This window comes from Pinus tabuliformis, chromosome J (assembly GCF_031772625.1).
Source record: "Pinus tabuliformis cultivar Carrire ecotype Pingquan chromosome J, CPIR1, whole genome shotgun sequence".
NCBI lineage: Eukaryota > Viridiplantae > Streptophyta > Pinopsida > Pinales > Pinaceae > Pinus > Pinus tabuliformis.
Genome location: NC_142295.1, coordinates 82,514,927 through 82,536,640, shown reverse-complemented (window position 1 = coordinate 82,536,640; position 21,714 = coordinate 82,514,927).

The following is a 21,714-nucleotide window of genomic DNA, read 5'->3' as shown; positions in this document are numbered from 1 at the left end:
AGCCCTCTCCTGCCCCGTAGGGCTAGCTACGAGGCTAAGTGGTTTGATGTTGCCTTGGAGTTTACCTTTTTCAGCCTGAGGTTAAATTTCAAGCGCTAACAGAGAGCACGGTAATTATCAAGTTCCAATGGAGAACAATATTTGCTGACATGAATGTTCTCTACAATATTATGCTTGGTCAAAATATTAATAGAAATCGTTTCTTCAATATTTGATATATTTTGCTCAGATTCGATTGTGTCTATGAAATCTGAATTCGATAGGAAATCATCGATTAAGGCTGGTTTAGCTCATTTGAATAATCTTCGATGTCATCTGGAAGATGGGAATAATGATGATGATCTTCCCATGGTTCCTCTGCTATCATCATTGATTGGATGATTCCTTCATCCGTAGAATGTATATGTGAAAAAGGATATGAAGAGGTACCATATTCTAACGACCTATCTACCCATACAATTGTTGAGTGCGGATTTGGGTTTGCCACACAAGCCCAAAAGATTGATTTCTATGATGATTAAATGGCGCTTAATGCATCACCTCAATATTATTATTAACTTCAACTTGGTTGGTAATCCTCCTTAAATTAGATGAGGTGGAGGAAAACATGTTGCAAGTCTCTACTCTTGCCACTTCTGCCAAATCAGATGGTGACGGTAGGGTAAAAGTACCCATTAGGGAAGGATCTTTAAAGAGATCTACTCCAACACTTTGAAGTAACAGTGGGGGTTCGTGTACCAATGGAATTCTTCCTGTAGCCTGTGAACTATTGGCAAAGAAGGCTAGCTGATCAATGACTGTAATTCCACCCTTAAAAGGGAATGCAATAATACGAAATTATGTGGAAACCATAGCAGCCATAGCATATACCCAAGGCCTTCCCAGTAAAATGTTGTAATCGAGGGGTCCATCAACTACCTCAACTTCAACAGTAACCGTTTTGCCCCCAAGTTTGATTTGCAGGTTACTCAAAATCCCACATGGAGTATATGTTCTTCCATCAAAATCTTTCAACGTGGTTGGTGATCGTGACAATGGAAGCGAACCAAGTGTTTTCCAATAGCTCATGGACATAATGCAACTAGATGCCCCCTCATCAATAATAGTTTGGTGAACGTTATTATTGAGAGCTTTTACTTGGATTGGGAAAGCTAATTGCATCGGTAACTGTGGTGTATATCTCGCATGGTTAAAAACCACAAGATTTGAATCCGTAGGATCTATTCCGCCTATTGCTAACAGTAAAGCCTGCTTTTGGGAGGGACAATTTTGCAACACCTCGAGTGTCGACATAGCGGAAGGTGATTGAGCAAGATCTTCCACTATGTTATAATTTTGAGTTGCTCGAGCCTGAGGGTTGAATGTCGATTTATGAAGAACTCCCTTTGGTGGTTTTATTGTCAATTCAGGTACAATAGGTGGAACAATTTCAGATGAAGTCGAAGTCGAAGGATTAGGTTGATCAATGGCCTGATTATTCGACGATGATGACAGATTTCCATAATCTTTGTTTTTTTTTTACACCAAAACTTTGTTTTGTGGCTTTGTGATGGATAACATGAGTACTTGGGATGTGGAAGATTGGTCTGTTGCAACCAAATGTGTCTCCAGGGTTGGAAACGGATCAGTCAACACTGCTGATGTGTTTGAAGTCTTTAAAAGTTTAGATACCTCAAAGCGATGTGGACAATCTCTTGTAAAATTATCGTCATTACATATCAGACATGGATAACGAGGTTTCCTTGCCAAAGTAGAGGAATCAAATGATTTCTCTAAAGGGGAATTTTCTTGTTTCTTTTTGTTCTTCCCCTTTTTCTTGCTCCCTGGTTGCTTTGGATTTTTGCCTTTGTCAGATGACACGACATTAATCTCAGAGGCAAGAGTATTTTCTAATGCATTGGTAGTTTGATTAGAAACAAAAAGAGTTTGACCAGATGGTCTTCCTGCTGTTTGTGTGCTTGAAGAACTGATCACATTGTCGCCAGCATGAGAGTCCTTATTCGATTGTGGAGGAGGGGGAACAGTGAAAGCTGGTTGAGGTGCATTGGGAATTTTATCATAAAGCATGCCAGATTGTGTGTAAATCAAATCCAAGTATTGGGCATAAGCAATAACATGCTCTTCCATGACAACTCCACCTTTCGCCACATCCTTGGTGATTGATGGCAACAAGGATTTTATGAACCACTCAGCTAAAATCTATTCGGGAACATATGTTTTAACCATTCGACGAAGACGTCACCACTCATGAATATGATCTGATATATGGGTAGCAGTAGTCTATTTAAATTTGGTTAGGAGTTTCATTCTAGTCTCATATCTGATAGGTAACTAGAAGTGGGTCAAAAATGTAATGGCTAAAGTGGTGAAATTATCGAAAGAAGCTCTTGGTAATTCAATGTACCATTTAGTAGCTGGACCAATAAGTGTTCTTTGGAAAAGACGAAGTCTGACCGAATCGTCATTTAAGGAGTTTGATGAACACCACAAATGAAAGGTCATAACATGATTTGATGGGTCTTCTCCAGGATTTCCGTTAAATTTCGGAATGTCAGATGGTAACTTATGCGGAATTACCAGCCACCAAGGTGCATATAAGATTGGATCATTAGTGAGATGATTTAAATCTGGTAATTATAAAGTTGTTGCAAACAACAATTTTCGATTCAAGTCAGGTTGAGCATACCCAAGATATGTTGGAATTGCATGAGCAATGGGTTTTTGCATACCGACATAGGGCATCTGCATTTGGTAACCTTGGTATGGTTTTTGAACAAAACCAGTATAAGGTGGTGTTGGAAATAATACTGAGAGGGGGGGTGAATCAGTATTATCAGATCAATCAAACTTTTCAATGCTCAGAAACATATACGCTACTTCAGTTAAGTGAACCAGTGTGTACATGCTACTATGACTAAGTAAAACAGCGTATAAGAAGAAAACTCACAATTTAGTTAGCTTATTCTTCAGTTAAGTGCATCAGGACATTATTCACCACATTAACAGTAAACATGTGCAGTATAACAGAACAGATCAAAAGCCACACACATGAACACCAAGATATAAGGTGGAAACCCAATGTGGGTGAAAACCACCTGCTGCAAGTTGTCTCTATCTTTCTTTAATATGAAACTTCAGTTTACAATCTTTTGTACTGGTGCAGCCTTATACCAGTACGCAGGCTACAACCTGCAGAAGGCTACAACCTTCTCTCGTTCTCCAAACTTCCTTGGAAGGGAGCTCCAACCCCCTTTGCTCTTGTACTAGCCAAGATACTAGTACGTAGGTGCTGACCTACAATCTTCTTTCTTTCAGGTATCACTTTTCATACATTTTCAGACTTGGATATTCCTGAAGCACAACATTACAATCTGAAGACCACAATTCATTCAATTTCCACAACAGATCATTGAAGCATAAAACAACCAAACTTTGAATCACTGAACCACTGAACCCTGTCAATCACCAGTTACCAGAACACAGAGCAGACTACAGAACTCTGCAATAACAGTCAGACCCCACTGTAAACCCAAAATCAAGCTTCAAAAGAAAAACCCGCGTATACACGCGCTTTTACCGAAGCCAACCTGCGTACAGATCTAAAAATAAACTTTCTCAATTTGCAGCTGTACCAGACATTAGTTAGACCCAGAACATAATATTGCGACAATATGCAGATCTAGAAATACGCATAATCAACCATATCATGATAGTGCATTTCAAACCATTAGATCCCGATCTATCCTTAGATCTAGTCTTCCATCAACCGATGTGATCTCTCCTTGGCTTAGATCAAGCAACCCAGAACCTGCATATCAGATCTCTTTCTCTCTTAGATATTCAAGCCTTGTCAAAAGATGATTTTGCCTAATGATCTTCTTCTCCTTATATAGTCTTAGGCCTAGCTCAATACCAAGAGCCAAAACCATAGTAACACAATACCATCAACTTCAAAACTAGGGATCGACACGCCCATCGAGACACAATGGTCCGAAATCATAGGCACAACTTCCAAGGACTAACCACCATGGACCAAAGATGCTTTTCCACATACACGCGCTTTTTATGAATCCAACTAGCGTGTACACGCGACTTGGGCTTAACGAACATGCGTATATGAACTTCCTTGGCATGCTGTACTGAGATCTGTCTTCTGATTAAGTTGCCATCACCTGTACCAACCTCTGAGCAACTGTACCAACCTCTGAGAGAGTTGCCATCAAGGACAACACTTGAATCATAATGCCAACAATCTCCCCCTTTGGACTTGATGGCAACCACCACACCAAGTCACTCTCCCCCTTTGACATCAAGGGCAAAGGGCTGTGCTCCCCCTGAGGACATGCTGATACCTCTGCTTGGCTGTGCTGACTCGTGCTCCCCCTGACAGTAGGCCAGATCTGCAAAAGATGTTCTTCAACAAGAACCAAGACTTATACACCATAAGAGACCTTCCTATCACCAAAAGACTCAATACATACATCCATACTCCCTACCAAGAGGGGACATATCAGAAACAACCAATTATATTACAGCATTCATCCCAGGCATAGTGGGGAAACCAACATAGGCCGTTACATGACCTTGACATCATAAAAGAGATATGACAAGAGAGATACATGACATAGAGACAACAGATCTAGACCAAGACTTAGGAAAGGCACCAGCAGCATCTGATAAACATCTTGTTAGATCAGCAACCAGGATTTCTTTCTGAGCTCCTTCTCCTGAAACCAACAACCAAAACATCTGAATGCCAACAATGCTTTATGAGACTTTTAAGCTGCTCCCCCTGAACCTGTGCCTGTTGCACCCCCTGAAACTGTGCCTGAAGAATTCTGACATTCCCATTGCTGTTCAGAACTCCAGAGTTTTCCCTTGCTGTTCAGAACTTCATATACGCGATTTCTCCTGCATAAAACAGCGTATGTACGCGGATATAATTTCTGCAACAAGCGTACACCATACACGCGACTTTCCCAGCATAAATCCGCGTGTATACGCGTATATACCTTTCGTAACTTGCGTATACCAACTTTTCTGTAGAACAAACAAGCTTCAACAGCAGGATGAAGCATCAACTACTCCCAGCTTTTGTCTGAGATATTCAAAAGTTTCCCTGGGCAGTGGTTTTGTGAGAATATCAGCAACTTGTTCCTTAGAAGGAACATACTCCAACTTGACCTTCTGCTCAAGCACTTGTTCCCGAAGAAAATGGTACTTGATTGGTATGTGCTTGGTCTTTGAGTGCATGACTGGATTCTTTGAAATGCTGATTGCACTTGTATTATCACATAAGATAGAGACTGGTGGAGTGCAAGTGATTTGAAAGTCCTGCAAGGTCTGCATCATCCAAAGAAGTTGTGTGCAACAAGATGCTGCAGCCACATATTCTGCTTCAGCTGTAGATAAGGCAATCGAACTCTGTTTCTTGCTGAACCAAGATACTAATCTGGAACCCATGAAGAAAGCACCACCACTTGTGCTTTTCCTATCATCCACACTTCCAGCCCAATCTGCATCTGTGTAAGCATGAAGAGTGAGATCTGTATTTCTAGGATACCATAAGCCATAGTTTTGGGTCCCTTGAAGATATTTGAAGATTCTTTTGACTGCCTGAAGATGAGTTTCCTTTGGGTTGGCTTGAAATCTTCCAACCATTCCTACTGCATGTGTAATATCTGGTCGAGTACCTGTCAAATAAAGCAAACTCCCAATCATGGATCTATAAGTGGGTTGGTGAACTGCTGCTGATTCATCATTTGCACTGAGGCTGCATCCTGTAACCATGGGTGTACATACTGGCTTTGACTCTTCCATGCCATACTTCTTCAAGATCTGCTTGAGGTATTTGGTTTGAGACAAGAAGATACCTCCTTCATTTTGTTGGATTTGCAATCCAAGAAAATATGTCAATTCTCCAAGAAGTGACATTTCGAATTCTTTCTGCATAACCAAGGCAAAGTTTTGACTCATAGTCTCTTCATTGCTGCCAAAAATAATATCATCTACATAAACAACAAGAATTAGCAATTTGTTATTTTCAACTTTTATATAGAGATTGCTATCTGCTGATCCTTTTGAAAAGCCTTGTTGGTGAAGATATTTGTCCAACCGATAGTACCAAGCCCTTGGAGCTTGTTTGAGCCCATAGAGTGCCTTTTTCAATCTGCATACAAGGTTTGGATCATTCCCAAGAATGAAACCATCTGGCTGCTCAATATATACTTCTTCTTCTAAGTCTCCATTCAGGAAGGCTGATTTCACGTCCATTTGAAATACCTTGAAGTTTTGAAAGCTTGAGAGAGCAAGGAACATTCGGATGGCCTCTAGTCTTGCCACAGGAGCAAAGGTCTCTTCAAAATCTATTCCTTCTTGCTGTGCATACCCTTTACAAACAAGTCTGGCCTTGTTTCTAATTACTTCTCCATTTTCATTTAATTTATTCTTGAAGACCCATTTTGTTCCTATTACATTCTTATCTTTTGGTCTAGGAACTAATTCCCAAGTGTTGTTCTTTTCGATTTGCTCAAGTTCTTCATCCATTGCTTTGACCCAACATTCATCTTTGCATGCTTCTTTCACATTTTGTGGTTCAATGGAGGAGAGTAGAGCCAAGTAGCTTGAAGCTTCTGCAAGTGTCCTTCTTGTTTGTACTCCTGCTTCTTTCTGCCCCACAATCTGAGTTTCTGGATGATTCTTTTGGACATATCTGGATGGAGTCTTCTCTTCTATTCTTGTCTGCTCCTCTGGTTCTTCTTGAGATTCTTCTTCTTCTTGAGGTTCTTCATTATTTCGTCTTTGAGAGTAACCTTCATCTTCTTCAATGTCTTCATGATGAACTTGCCTAGGAATATATCCCTTCTCATCAACCACTATATCAATACTGTCAACAATTCTGCCAAGTCTTTTATTGTAGCACTTGTATGCTTTGCTATGTGGAGAATAACCAAGAAGAATGCCCTCATCTGCTCTAGGTTCAAGTTTGCCAAGTTGCTCATCAGTATTCTTAATATAACATTTGCTCCCAAAGATTTTGAAATGCTTCACGGAAGGAGTTTTACCACTCCAAAGCTCATGAGGTGTTTGAGTGCTGTTTACTCGGACATTTGTTTTGTTAAGAATGATAACAGCAGCATGTGCAGCTTCACCCCAGAAGGTTGCAGGAGTACCTGATTCATCGAGCATAGCACGAGCCATTTGTTGGATAGTTCTGTTCATTCTTTCCACAACCCCATTTTGCTGAGGAGTTCTAGCTGTAGAGAATTCTCTTCTTATCCCATGTTCATCGCAGAAATCGAAAAATTCATTTGATGTGAACTCCCCACCTCTGTCAGATCTGAGGCACTTAATTTTGTGTCCTGATTCATTTTCAGCCAATGCTTTGAAGGATTTGAATTTTTCGAATGCTTCATCTTTGTGCTTCATAAGCCCTAACCAAACAAACCTTGAGAAATCATCAATGAATAATATCAGATATTCTTCTCCTCGAGGTGTCCTTTTCCTAAATGGACCACATACATCTGTATGGACTAGCTCAAGAGGCAAGCTAGCTGATCCTTCCTTCTCTGGAAAGTTAGTTCTGGTTTGCTTTCCAAACTGACAAGATTTGCATATGGTGTTGTCTGGAATTTTGATATCTGGAAGATCGCGAACTGCCTGATATTTGCATGCTTTCCTTATTTGTGAGAAGCTTAGATGTCCCAACCTTCGATGCCATAACCAGTGCTCTTCATCCTTGCTAAGATAGCATTGTTGTTGTCCTTCTTCAAATATGTACAGATTATTTGGAGTTCTTTTGCCTTTGAGAACTGTTTTACCTGTATCAAGATCACGAACAAGACATCCATTCGATCTGAAAATAACCTCGGTTTTTTGATCACACATCTGGCTGACACTTAGTAGATTATGCTTCAATCCATCAACATACAAAACATTTCCAGCCTTGACCTTTTCTTTCAAAGGAGCAATACCTTTTCCTTTTATAGTTGCAGGAGTATCATTTCCAAAAGAAACTTTCTTTCCCTTTTCTAAAGTAGAATAAGATTCAAGTTTTTCTTTATCACCTGTCATATGTTTCGAACATCCACTGTCAATGTACCATAGATTTTCCTGTCCTTCTGCATAAAAAGCTATCCCACATCTTTCTGTCTGAGGTTCCTTTATTCTCCATTTTTTGGTGCTCGTGGCTTGTTCCTTTTTCTCCTGAAACCTGCTCCTGCATTCAGATTCTTTATGACCAAAATTATTGCAAATAGAACATTCAACTTCATTTTCAAGAACCGAAAAGTTGTTATAGGTCCTCTTTGTAATCCCTGTCATACTTCTTTGTTTTTGAGCTTCCCTAGTCATGATTGTTTTATATGCAACACATTGAGCTGCTTTGTGACCAAAGTTATGGCAAGAAAAGCATTGTCCATTGAAGAAGCTTCTGCGGTTATTGAATCTACCAGCCAACTGATTGTAATTTCTATTTTCATCTATTCTTGTGCCAAACTGAGAAGATTTTACCTGTGGTTGGTTGTAGCTTTTGTTCACCCTTAAGAAGGATTGTCCCTGATAGTTTCTGTTTGTAATTCGTCCCTGCTTTACCTGATTATCTTCATTGTTCTTCTGCTCATTTCTTCTTGCTGCATCAAGATAACTTTTTGAGGTGGATGCTTGAGAGGTTTCTCCATTATAGCCCAAACCTGTCTTGTTTAGAGGAGACCGCTGCACATTGATAATCTCATCCAAAGTTTCAGATCCTTTGACAAACTTAAGATTAATAGCTTTTGTTTTCTCAATTTCTTTTCTGAGACCAACAATTTCACCTTCTAGTTTTTCAAGATGTTTTTCCTTTTCATCAATTTGAAATTGCAAAGTATCAATGATCACACTCTTTTCTTCTATGCATCTCTTGAGTCTAGTAATTTCATTATAGAGATTATCCACATCTACAGCATCCTCATAATCATCATCTTCAAATGCCATTAACAGCTTATATTTATTACCTTGTTCATCTTCATCACTGTTTGATAAGCCATCACTATCTTCATGGGTGTAGTAGCTTTTCTTATTTGCACTTTGTTTCTTGTTCCATCTAGCAGGTTCTTTTCCTTTATCCTTATAAGGACATTTTGCAGCATAATGACCTACTCTTCCACAAGCAAAGCATTTGAAAGGTAGCTTACCTCTGAACCTTCCAGCACCCCTTTGAAGATTTCTGACAAAATTTGATTCTTCTTCCTCTTCTTCTGGAACATGGCTTGCTTCATAGTAATCTTCTTTTCCTGATGCCTTAAAAGCAGCTTCCCTTCTGTCTGATGGACCTCCCTTTCTCATTTCATAAGCAGTTAGAATTCCATGTAGCTGAGACATAGTGAGAACTTTGAGATTTTCCTTTTCTTCTATTGCAGATACTTTAGATTCAAACTTGGGGGATAATGATCTTAGAATCTTTTGAACTACTATAGTCTCTTTTATTTCTTCACCCAAATTTTTCATACAATTAACAATCTCATCTACCCGAAGAAAATAATTAGCCACACTTTCATCATTATACATCTTGAGAGTCTCATATTGAATCCTGAGAGTTTGAAGTTTAGCTTGCTTTACCTGTTCATCTCCTTCATAGCTAGTGATCATTTTGTCCCATATCTCTTTTGCTGATTTGAAGTGCATGACCTTCATGAATTTTGTTTGGGATATACTTCCTAATAGAGTACTGACTGCTTTTGCATTTGTTTCATATGTCTTTTTCTCAGCTGGATCTGTAGGAGTAGCTGAAGGAAAAGCATAGCCTGTTTCTACAATGTCCCAAACTTCTGTACCAAGAGATTGAAGATATGCAGTAACTCTTACCTTCCAATAATTGAAATTTGTTCCATCAAAAACCGGTGGCCTGATTGATGCTTCTTTCTCGTAGTTGCTCATGATGAATGATCTACCTTCAAGCGATCAAGCTTCTCTGAAGGACCTGCTCTGATACCAATTGTTGGAAATAATACTGAGAGGGGGGGTGAATCAGTATTATCAGATCAATCAAACTTTTCAATGCTCAGAAACATATACGCTACTTCAGTTAAGTGAACCAGCGTGTACACGCTACTGTGACTAAGTAAAACAGCGTATAAGAAGAAAACTCACAATTTAGTTAGCTTATTCTTCAGTTAAGTGCATCAGGACATTATTCACCACATTAACAGTAAACATGTGCAGTATAACAGAACAGATCAAAAGCCACACACATGAACACCAAGATATAAGGTGGAAACCCAATGTGGGTGAAAACCACCTGCTGCAAGTTGTCTCTATCTTTCTTTAATATGAAACTTCAGTTTACAATCTTTTGTACTGGTGCAGCCTTATACCAGTACGCAGGCTACAACCTGCAGAAGGCTACAACCTTCTCTCGTTCTCCAAACTTCCTTGGAAGGGAGCTCCAACCCCCTTTGCTCTTGTACTAGCCAAGATACTAGTACGTAGGTGCTGACCTACAATCTTCTTTCTTTCAGGTATCACTTTTCATACATTTTCAGACTTGGATATTCCTGAAGCACAACATTACAATCTGAAGACCACAATTCATTCAATTTCCACAACAGATCATTGAAGCATAAAACAACCAAACTTTGAATCACTGAACCACTGAACCCTGTCAATCACCAGTTACCAGAACACAGAGCAGACTACAGAACTCTGCAATAACAGTCAGACCCCACTGTAAACCCAAAATCAAGCTTCAAAAGAAAAAACCGCGTATACACGCGCTTTTACCGAAGCCAACCTGCGTACAGATCTAAAAATAAACTTTCTCAATTTGCAGCTGTACCAGACATTAGTTAGACCCAGAACATAATATTGCGACAATATGCAGATCTAGAAATACGCATAATCAACCATATCATGATAGTGCATTTCAAACCATTAGATACCGATCTATCCTTAGATCTAGTCTTCCATCAACCGATGTGATCTCTCCTTGGCTTAGATCAAGCAACCCAGAACCTGCATATCAGATCTCTTTCTCTCTTAGATATTCAAGCCTTGTCAAAAGATGATTTTGCCTAATGATCTTCTTCTCCTTATATAGTCTTAGGCCTAGCTCAATACCAAGAGCCAAAACCATAGTAACACAATACCATCAACTTCAAAACTAGGGATCGACACGCCCGTCGAGACACAATGGTCCGAAATCATAGGCACAACTTCCAAGGACTAACCACCATGGACCAAAGATGCTTTTCCACATACACGCGCTTTTTATGAATCCAACTAGCGTGTACACGCGACTTGGGCTTAACAAACATGCGTATATGAACTTCCTTGGCATGCTGTACTGAGATCTGTCTTCTGATTAAGTTGCCATCACCTGTACCAACCTCTGAGAGAGTTGCCATCAAGGACAACACTTGAATCATAATGCCAACAGGTGGTTGTTGATAACTAGGTTGAATGTGTGGTTGTCCATAACCTCCAAAGCCTTGTTGACTAGGACCTTGGTAAGATTGAGATTGACCAAAACCAGGTCGAGCCTATGGAACAAGTCCAAACTGGGGTTGGAGTTGCTGGAAGTGGGGTTGTTGAAATTGAGGCTGCCACGGTTGTTGAATCAACTGTTGTTGTTGTTGGTACAACTGTTGTTGATTTAACGGTTGTTGATGTCGAACAATGAAAGGTTGACCAGGTTGTGAATAAACTATACCATTGTAAGTCTGGGTCAGTCCAGATAAGGGTATACTAACCTGAGGTTGTTGCTGAACTCTAGAAACAAGTGGTTGTTGTACAACAACTTGAGGAACTTGAACTTATTGACTTGAAACTTGTTATTGAAAGGTAGAAGGATCAGTTTGTACCAGTTGAGATACAACAGCTTGAACTTATGACTGTGGTACAATAGTAACAACAGGTGTAGTGGGAATAACTGACATAGTTTGCATTGGTTGTGTTGGATACACAAGCCTTGGTTGAACTGGCATTGTTGGTTGCCATTGACAAACTCTAATTCTAGATTGACCTAAATACTATGGGATATTACCATATGGTAGTCCCTTAGAATAAGGAGGATACGGTGAATAAGCATATTGCTCTCCATATGGTGGCAATCTAGTATTTAATGGATACATAGGTCTTTGTTGACGAGATTGCCTAGCTTGATACTGATATGTAGGATCAAACTGTTGAATTCCCATTAGAGAAGAACAAGGTAAAATTCTAGTTGAGGACATGGGTGATGACCATGGTGTAGAAGCAACCCCTGAGTGGGTTCCAGACAATGATTGGTAACCAACCGGGATGGACGAGTCACCATACAGGTGCGACTCAGGTGTGGTAGAAAATATCGAAGAGGTTACAACAGAAGATTCTGCTGTAGCTACATTAGATGGTATAGTCTGAGATGTTGACGGTTGTTCAGTCATAGTTAACTGACCCAAAAGTTGTCCTAAAGAAGCGACGGGTACTTGAAAAGAAGCAGGATCAAATGAAGTGAAAAAATTAGGAATATTAGGGTAAAGATGAAGCCCAGTTCCAAAGTGAAACGGGGTTCCAGGTGTGGAATCTTCTTCTAATTCCTCCTCTATAGCAATTAAACCTGGTGGAAGAACTTGACTGTCAGGTCCGTAAAATATTTCTAGTGTTGATGAAGTTGAAGTTTCAATAGTTACTAGTGTTTGAGGGGTAACTGGTTGATCGTCTTCCGGTAAAGTAACAACTTCTGAATGTTCAAATTCGAAGTCCAGATGTTCGGGTAAATGAATAACAGTTTCAGAAAGAGGTTCCTGAACAACTTCAGTTTCAGAGGTAACTTCTGTTTGCACTGGGATAGATTCTAGATTAAGTTTTGGTTGAATTGATTCAAGTTCAGAAGTACTTTCTTGCTGAGAAATTTCAAGTTGAGGAATTACTTGTTGTTGAGCAACTTTGGTTACTGTTTCACTAGGATCAGTGCTAATGTCCTTAGGTAATTATGAAACTTCTTCTTCAAGAACAGATGTACCAGAAATAGTTGGAGTAACTGGAGTCTCTGTACTTACCGAAATAGATGATTCAGGTAACTCAAATGAAGAACTAGGAGTTATTGATGTACTAGACTCAGTTAAGTGAGATCGCTTTGCCCGAATTGGTGTCACTTCGAGAGGCAAAGGCAGTTTGCTCACTGTTATCCATGAATGATGAGGTATGGGTTGATGTTCCTCCATGATTTTTGATTAATTTTATTATCAAAAAAGAAATAAACAAAATGGGGTATACTAGGAAAAAGGTTTACAAAGCAACTGTGAATTGCAGAATACTTCATGGCGAACTAAAAAGTACGGGCAGGCAATCTCCCTGAATGTTGTGTTCGGTGTATCATAGTTTACAAGGTGGCCAACTCAGTTAATTAAGGATGGATAGCAACCTAAATTTGTGCTCCCATATATACTTGAAGGTACGTGGAGGCCCAGTCCGCATAAGTGTTGTCTAATGCAAAACCGCACAGTGAGAGCATTCCCATATACTTTACGTACTGTAACACTACCCTATATACTCGAAGGTACGTGGATGATCTACAATATACTCACATACGTGGAATGAGGTATCACACTCGAGATGTATTGCAGACAAGTTAGCGACAACTGCTTTGTTTTACGACACTGGAACACGTCTCTAGCCTAGAACCACTAAATTTTCTCGTTAATGATAATGCTCCATTAGGTAAATTGATGTTTATTTTAAGTTGATCTTGCTTAGGAATTTGCCTTTCAAGTTCACCACATGATGTATTCTGAAATTCCTAGGAATGCAACTATCATGATAAGCATTTTCTCCATTCAATTTAATGATGAAAATCCTAGCTACTTAGGGATAGAGAAATCAGATTCCTTTTGATCAAAGAGTAAAGAGCACAATCTAAATGCAAATTACCTACGCTATTCCTATCAACACACACAAACTTTTTCAATGCAACATGCATGTATTTCTTTTCAATTTCCCTTAATGTGAATGAACAAAAAGGAAAACTAATGCATAATCGATCAATAAACTCTTTTCATAAAAATGACAATTTTGCGACAATTTCTTTTCAAGGAAAGGAAGACTTTACGACACTTTTGTTTTCAAAGAAATGAGGAATTACGACACTTTCAATGAAAAGATTAATCATATGCACACATCAATCAATTGATCTTTCATGAATGAAGACTTTATGATAATTCAATTTTCGAAAGAAAAGATGATTTTACGACACTTTCTTTCAACAAAATTCAATCGACCAAAAAACTAACTTTCGACTATAGATTGAAAAGGACAAAGCAAATACATAAGAAACATTTATCAATCCTAGTCTAAGTAGGGCCAGCTAAGGAGATGAAAAACTATTTTCAAAGACAAGACATCATTGAAATTCAACAAATCATTCAAATAAGAGAAAATTGGCAAAAAACTTCAACTCCTAGATGGGAAACTAACCCTCAAGGGATCAGCGAAGGCTGTAGTGAGAGACAGTGCACTTTACTGCACTGGCTCTATGTGAGAAGTGCATTTCAATGCACTGTGTCCTTCACTGGGCTATGCTGGTGATAATAAGCCATTTTTGAAGGCAATTTGACACAATTTTGACTCAATTTTCAATGAAATAAGACTGAAATTCAATCAAGGACCACAAGTACAGTATGTAAAAATATCTTAAGAGGCTGATAAGATACTAATATGGATAATCGATTCCTAGCGGATTCGCCAATTTTTTTGGGAAGTTTTAGTGTCTATGGATAAACGCCTAAACCCCTAGACTAGTAGCTAAGTCTAGAACAACAGTGCAAAGCATTCTCTACTTTTTCTATAACCAATAGATTAAATAAGATAGTAAAGAAGCCCACCTAAACCTTTTGCTTACTCCTTATCTCCCTTGACCAATTTTGTCACTCCTTTCTGCACTTAATCCGCTTGAAAAGTACCTGAACACAGACAGAAGACAAAAACCAATCAAAGCATATGATAATGATCTATTGCTTAAACATAAAATGGAATCAAGTGCATAATACACATATGAAAGCATCAATAAACAATACAAACATATGGAAAAATATTTGAACACTTTATTAGTAAAAGGAATAGTTACAACCTAATTTGCTTGATTTAGTTCCACTCCTCCAGTTCAATCCCATCCTCTCCTCATGACAAGCAAGACATTCTAACATCATTACAATACTTGAAACCAACTCAAGTCTCATACTAACATCATCTCCCTATAATTCAATGATTTTTTGCCCCTGATCACTTAGATGAGTGGTCTTTTTATAGGTGAATGAAGGAAGTTATGCCATAAATGGTGACAATGAATGCCCTCCCAAACTTAAGATTTAGTTCCATGGAGGAAGGGATAAAGGGATTGATGTTCCTTAACTTCCTCCCTCATCCAATTTCGAGCCCAAAGGAGTGGATAGCCTTGGGAAACTTTTATAAGCATCCTATGGATAAGAATATACCAAACCCCAATTCATATTTCTCTCAAATTCGTCGAGCACAGGCCAAAGAGGGCTCAAGTGCATTGCAATGCACCCTAGCAGTGTACTGGGCTGCACTGCAGTGCACCTTGATAAAGGCCTGCCTACGCTGATCTTCTTAGAGGTAGTTTTTAGATGATTTTAGTCATGGAATCTCTTGGGAAGGAGGCATTCTGATGGTTGACTTCATTAGGGCATGTAACAACTGAATTAGGGTTTGATGGGCCCTAATAGTACTGATCTGTAAGTCGAGGTTGATGTGCCCAAATGGATCTGTAATAGATATGGTTCTTACTGCACCACATGATCAAGTGGGGGGTTTATGGTATTGAATAAATATTTTTTCTATTTTTATAAAAAGTATTTTAGTGAGAATGTTAATGTAAGGCATTTTTTGATTTTTGAAATGAAAGATGCCTAATACAATTTTTTTGTTATTGTAGAAAAATATGAAGGCAAAAAAGAAAGAAGGAATCAATCAAAGAACAAGATAGTGCTTGCTTGATTCTCTCCCTAGAAATGGTGTCAAAAATTGATTACCCTTGGTATTACAACAAGAATGTTGGAAATATTGAGGGCTCAAATTTAATTATTAGTCTAGGGTTTGTACAAACTTAAGAGGGGTTGACATTGTACATACAAAAAAACCTTCCTCTTCCTAGTCTAACTCCCTTTGATGTAGGTGAAAGAATCCAATGAAACAATTTCAAATGAGAAAATATCTAGGTAGGTCACAAATACTAAGTTCTATAATGTAAATAGATATAAAAAAAACCCATTCTATTTTTACTGGAAAGTAAATGATAGAAAATAAATCTATTCTACTTGCAAAAATGTAAAGCGCACATAAGCTAATGACAATAAAACAAATCTAATCTATATTTCTGGAAAGGAAATGATAGTAAAGGAAATATATTCTACTTTGTATGAAAGGAAAGTCCTAGATACTCTTGGAGGAAATAAATCACACTTTGCTTAAAGTAAATTGCAAAAAGGAAATCTAGACTAGTTGCATAAATCAACATTTGAGAAGCAAGCAATGCATAAGCTAAATGGTGACCTAACCAAGCCTCAACTCAACCAAAGTGGTCTAAGTGTAGTCATAGGGTATTCTAAGACATAAATAGACTTCCACCATAATTTGGAGTGAATTTGGGCAAGGGAGAAGCTCAAAAACATACTACTATAGGAAACTTCTAGCAAGTTTGTCTCTTGAGTTAACTTGCAAAATTCCTAATCTAATCAAGTGAAAATTCAGTGGGGTAAATATTGTTATTAATTTTAATGTTTTTGTACATCAATCCAAGTGGAATCAACTCAAAAGAGCTTCATTAAGATGTGCTAAAATTTAACAAAAATTTACTACTAAAACCGTAAATTTTAGAACAATGAACTAGTAAGCTAATATAAATAAAAAAAATCCCTAAGCTAATAAAGTGAAAATACTGTGGGGTAATTTTTTTTTATTAATTTGATTTTTTTTAGACATCAATACAAGTGGAATCAACTCAAAAGAGCTTTGCTAACACATTAAAATTCAACAAAAAATTACTACTAAAATGATAAATTTCAAAATAGTGAACTAGCAAACTAATCTAAGTAATCCAATGATGAAGATGACTTTACTAAGCTATGCTAGTGATGAATCACACTATTGATTATCTAAATAACCTAAAAATAAATTCATCTCAATTATTTAATCAATATAAACTACAAAAAATGAAGCATGAAAACTAAGTGCAAAAATGGGAAATGTAGATAAACAAGAAAATGCTAAAAAAAAGATAAGAGAAATGGTGTTGTAGGACTCTGAGGCTCTTGGGATGGACAATCCCAAGGGTACTCAGATTCTATTGAAGGAAATGAAGCCTTAGGAGCTGAAAATGAAACTATATTTCATTATTGAAAACAATTCAAGTACATCACTGCTGGAAATGAAAGTAGAACTATAGAATAACAAGTATTCTTCTAAAAAATACGAAACAAATCTCCTCCCTTAGAGGTAAATTTGAATTGTACTTATACAGGTTGATGGGGGAAGAAACCTCCTTGAAATTAGGGTATCTTTCCCCTCCAAAATTTCTCAAAAAGTGTATCTGGCCCCCAACAGTAGGAACCTTCATTAAATGCTGAGTTCTAGCTTCTCCTGTAGTAGGGAACACATCCCTAGACTTTCTCAATCAGTGGACCTTTAGACCTGTTTAATAATTCCATAACATTTTATTTATTTATTATCCAATCTTGGTCCATCCTATAGCAGGGAACAAGTCCATAAATTCTCTCATTATGTAGATCTTCATAATCTGCCCAATATTGTCACAATATTATGAAAAATTAAAAATATTACTGACATAATAAGAAAATCATCTGTAAACCTTCCTAAGAACTTATTAAAACTAAGAAAACATTATTAAGTGCAGAAGGAGAGGTTGAATATAGTCTTAATGTGCTTAGGAAAGGTTAGATGGCCCTTATTTTTCACCTAATTTAGAGACTCATCAGTAGTTATGAGACTTATTGCTATCGAGAGGAATATGGGGAATGTTGTCTCTTTCTCCTTACCCATATCTCTCTCTTGAACACTTATCTCTATTTGTGGTTCATCATCATCAATTGTTATTTTTTCAATGGTTGAGTCTTTGGCTTGGGCTAGCCTTTGTTTCTCTAATCTCATCTTTGCCTCAAGTATTTTCTCCTTATGTGATTTAACTTTAAGTGTATCCTCTTTATTTTTTACTTCTTGGAGTGATTTTATGTTAGAAAACTGTCGCTCTTCGTTTTTATCTTTTCTTTGCCTTTTGAAACTAGATAGGTGGAAGGTGTTCTTATTCCCTTAGTTGCATTCTCAAATTTTCCTCCTTGTATGTGAACACATCTTAGAATATTGACTCATTAGTTTCAAACTCATGTTCATATAAATATGTGTGGTTTATAGACTTATCATCCTCTTTCACCATGCCATGGGGACTATGCTTCTTGAAAGTGCTTATGAGGAGCTTTAGCTCATTGATTCTATTGGGTTCTTTTATGGCCTATGCAATTTTGTTAGAACATAGTGGCCTATCCTTACAGGGAAACCTGAACAAGACCTCTTATTGTTGTTGATCAAGGCTAAATCCACCATTGATCTTACAGTCTAATAAGAGATATTTTGGATCATGATCCTGTTAGGAACCAATTGAGGCATCAAATGGTGGGGAACCGAGTAGGCGAATATCTTGATATATGTATAATGTTCCTTGTAATACCAATTAGCTATTCCCATTATGGCATTCCTCACTTCTTTGTATATCCCAGGTGCTAGAAAACTAAAGAGGATCTAATGGATCTGAGCCAAAAAGTAATTGCAAGTATCATAAAGGAACTTATGATATTGATCTTCCCACAACTCTTGATAATAAATATGTATAGCCCGCAGTGTTGGATTACATTTCCAATTCATTCATGGGAATTATTGTATGACACATAAATAATCTATCAAATAATATGACATTTCAAATGAGATATTTTTATTTTCTAGGATGTCCTTCACTTTTGACAAAGCTTTCAATAAATTTCTAGATAAAATACTTGACTAGTTGAATATACGCCCTTCAAAACTATTTCCACTACCAAGGGAAACCACACGATCTTCAAGTGTGAAGCATTAAACTCACCATTGAGTTTGTCGATCATGATTGTGAGGTGGTGGAATGGGTCTTGTAGATGTTGTGTAGGGTATTGTTTGTTAGCACAATATTTAAATGAATCAATATCCTACCACCAACCCTCTATGACCTAGATGAATTTGGGATGTGTCACAAAGAAGCAGTTGAGAAATTGCCTATTTAGCTTGATCTCGACTGCCTAGAGATGATACATTCCACTGAAAGCATTAGCCTTCGAAGTGGCTACAATTTCACCTTTGTTGTTGATAACGGCCTCTTACTTCAGATCTATTTGTACCACTTCTGATCTATTCATGTTGTTATAAGGCATCATAGGTGGCTTGGCAACGATTCGATGAATCTTGGATTTTCTAATATAGCAAAGAATCAATCACAAATTTTTTTTACACTGGATGTTTATGTAAAAACCACATATCTTCCTTTTTTACTTAATGTAAATGCAATATCCAACTTCAATTTACATCATAATATGTAGGCTACAACCTACAAAAGGCTCCAAACCCCTTTTCTTTGTATGAAACCACTCATTGGAAGCACCAACTCCCACTGTTTGCAGGCACCAACCCCCTTAGGTTTGCAAGCTTCAACTTACTAGAGGCACCAACCCCTTGATATTTTTAGGAACCAACCTGAAAAAGACTTCTATCCCTGGATGTGTAGGCACCAACCTTATTTTCCCATCATATTCCTCTTTCATATAATTTTCGAACTCATATACACGAGATTTTTAATTAAAGATTTATGTAGGAAACAATCTTTCATTAGGGGAATTTTGAGGTCTAAAATGGGCCCCTTAAGAAAAATGTACAACGAAAATAAACTTTACAAGAACCAATAGGATTCAAGATGATGATGTCAACCATGGGGGATGATTCACCATTTTTGGAGTAAAAAAGTAAAAAGATTAAAAAATAATAAAATAATACAACTACTTTTTCAAGTCGTATTTTCAACCTATATCCCTAAGGTTTTACTCAAATTTCGAGCGAGAGTACTCGTTGGGTGAAAAATTCAATTCCTCATCCAAGGAGTACCCATGTTGCATACTTTCGATGGACCCTTCTGTTATCACAATAAACTTTGTTTTTAATTCTTTTAGAAAATTCTGACAGTTGGAGTGTCAACATTTAAATTGTAATAAATAGGTAAATGCTCCTAAATGACATTTCAAGGCCCAATATAGTTGGGAAGAGAAAATCACTGACAAGGTAGATATCATTGTTTTTATTTTATTTGTTGAAAGAACATTTGTCAGTGATTAAGTTTTTTTTTTGAACATTTGGAATGCTGACTATGCTGGCCACATCAGCGTCAACATTTGAAACACGTGTCCCAACTATGATTGAAAGGGTAAAGTACGAAAGTTAAATCATGTTTACCAATGTAATTATTGAAGACCATGTGATTGATTGCCTTTGTATCAAATGATCTTTGATTTGTAATCATAATTAAGGTTGATGTTAAGTTTTAACTTAACACATAATTACATTCACTGTATTCTAAACCTCATGCCTTGTAAGCAGTTATATGGGTAAATTATCTGAGAGTTCCACTTGGTGATTGAAACTATTTTCACGGAAGGGACAAATCATCGAATCCCACTGGTAGTATAAACCAGAATAGTAAAGTGAGGCATGTTAGACTGAACTGAACCTAAGTGCTAGACTTGTTAGATGTCTATCCTGATCTCCTACGTTTGTTCCAACAGGGAGGGTGGAGTCAGTTTTTCTACCGATGTTCTGACTACCATGATTTGGTAGCCCAATCTTTTGCAGCTGGGTTTGATGGCAGCTAGGTATAGGTAGGTGGATTAATCTTTGAGGTTACAAAGCAGTCTATTTCTGAAGCTACAACCCTGCTAATGGATTGAGATTCAATTTTTCATAGTCGCATCCTGGTCGGCACCAACATCCCATCATTCTTTAAGGAAGAGCTTAGAACATAATATTGGAGAGCTGGGGTGTGAAAGGACTAGCTACATGATAAATGGTATGCTCCTCTAAGACTTAACCCATCATCACACTTCATCTTTCATAAAGCCCTGATTAAGATTCTAATAGAAATCCATTTAGCTAAGCTAGGGAGGACCTGGAACCATTTCCTTTTCTGGGGAGGTTTCCAGCCTCAACCTGCCAGGAGAAAAAGGGGCAGACCCCAAACCATCAGGAGGATGAAGAAAACTCAAACTCAGGTTTCTGTCGAGACTCCTATCATTCATGAAGACTCTGAAGCCCCATCTACCTCATTTTCCCCAAATACTCCCAAGGTTTATCAAAGAAAGAGTACTCGGCTTCATAAGCTAGAGCCCATACCATTTCAAGGCCCAGAAATGGACATAGTTTCTACTGATGTTTCATCTCTACCCTCAGAGAATTACCCTACATACACATCTATACCTGAAAATTTTAAGGGAAAATAACCATTGATAGAGGAAGGACAAAACACACCAAAATTTAAGATTCTCAGACAAAGTAAAAGGCACACTAGGTCAACAAATAAACTAAGGTACAATATTAAGCTCAAAAGAAACCATAATTTATCTAATCAAGTCATTGACATAGATGATGTGCCTTTAAAATATG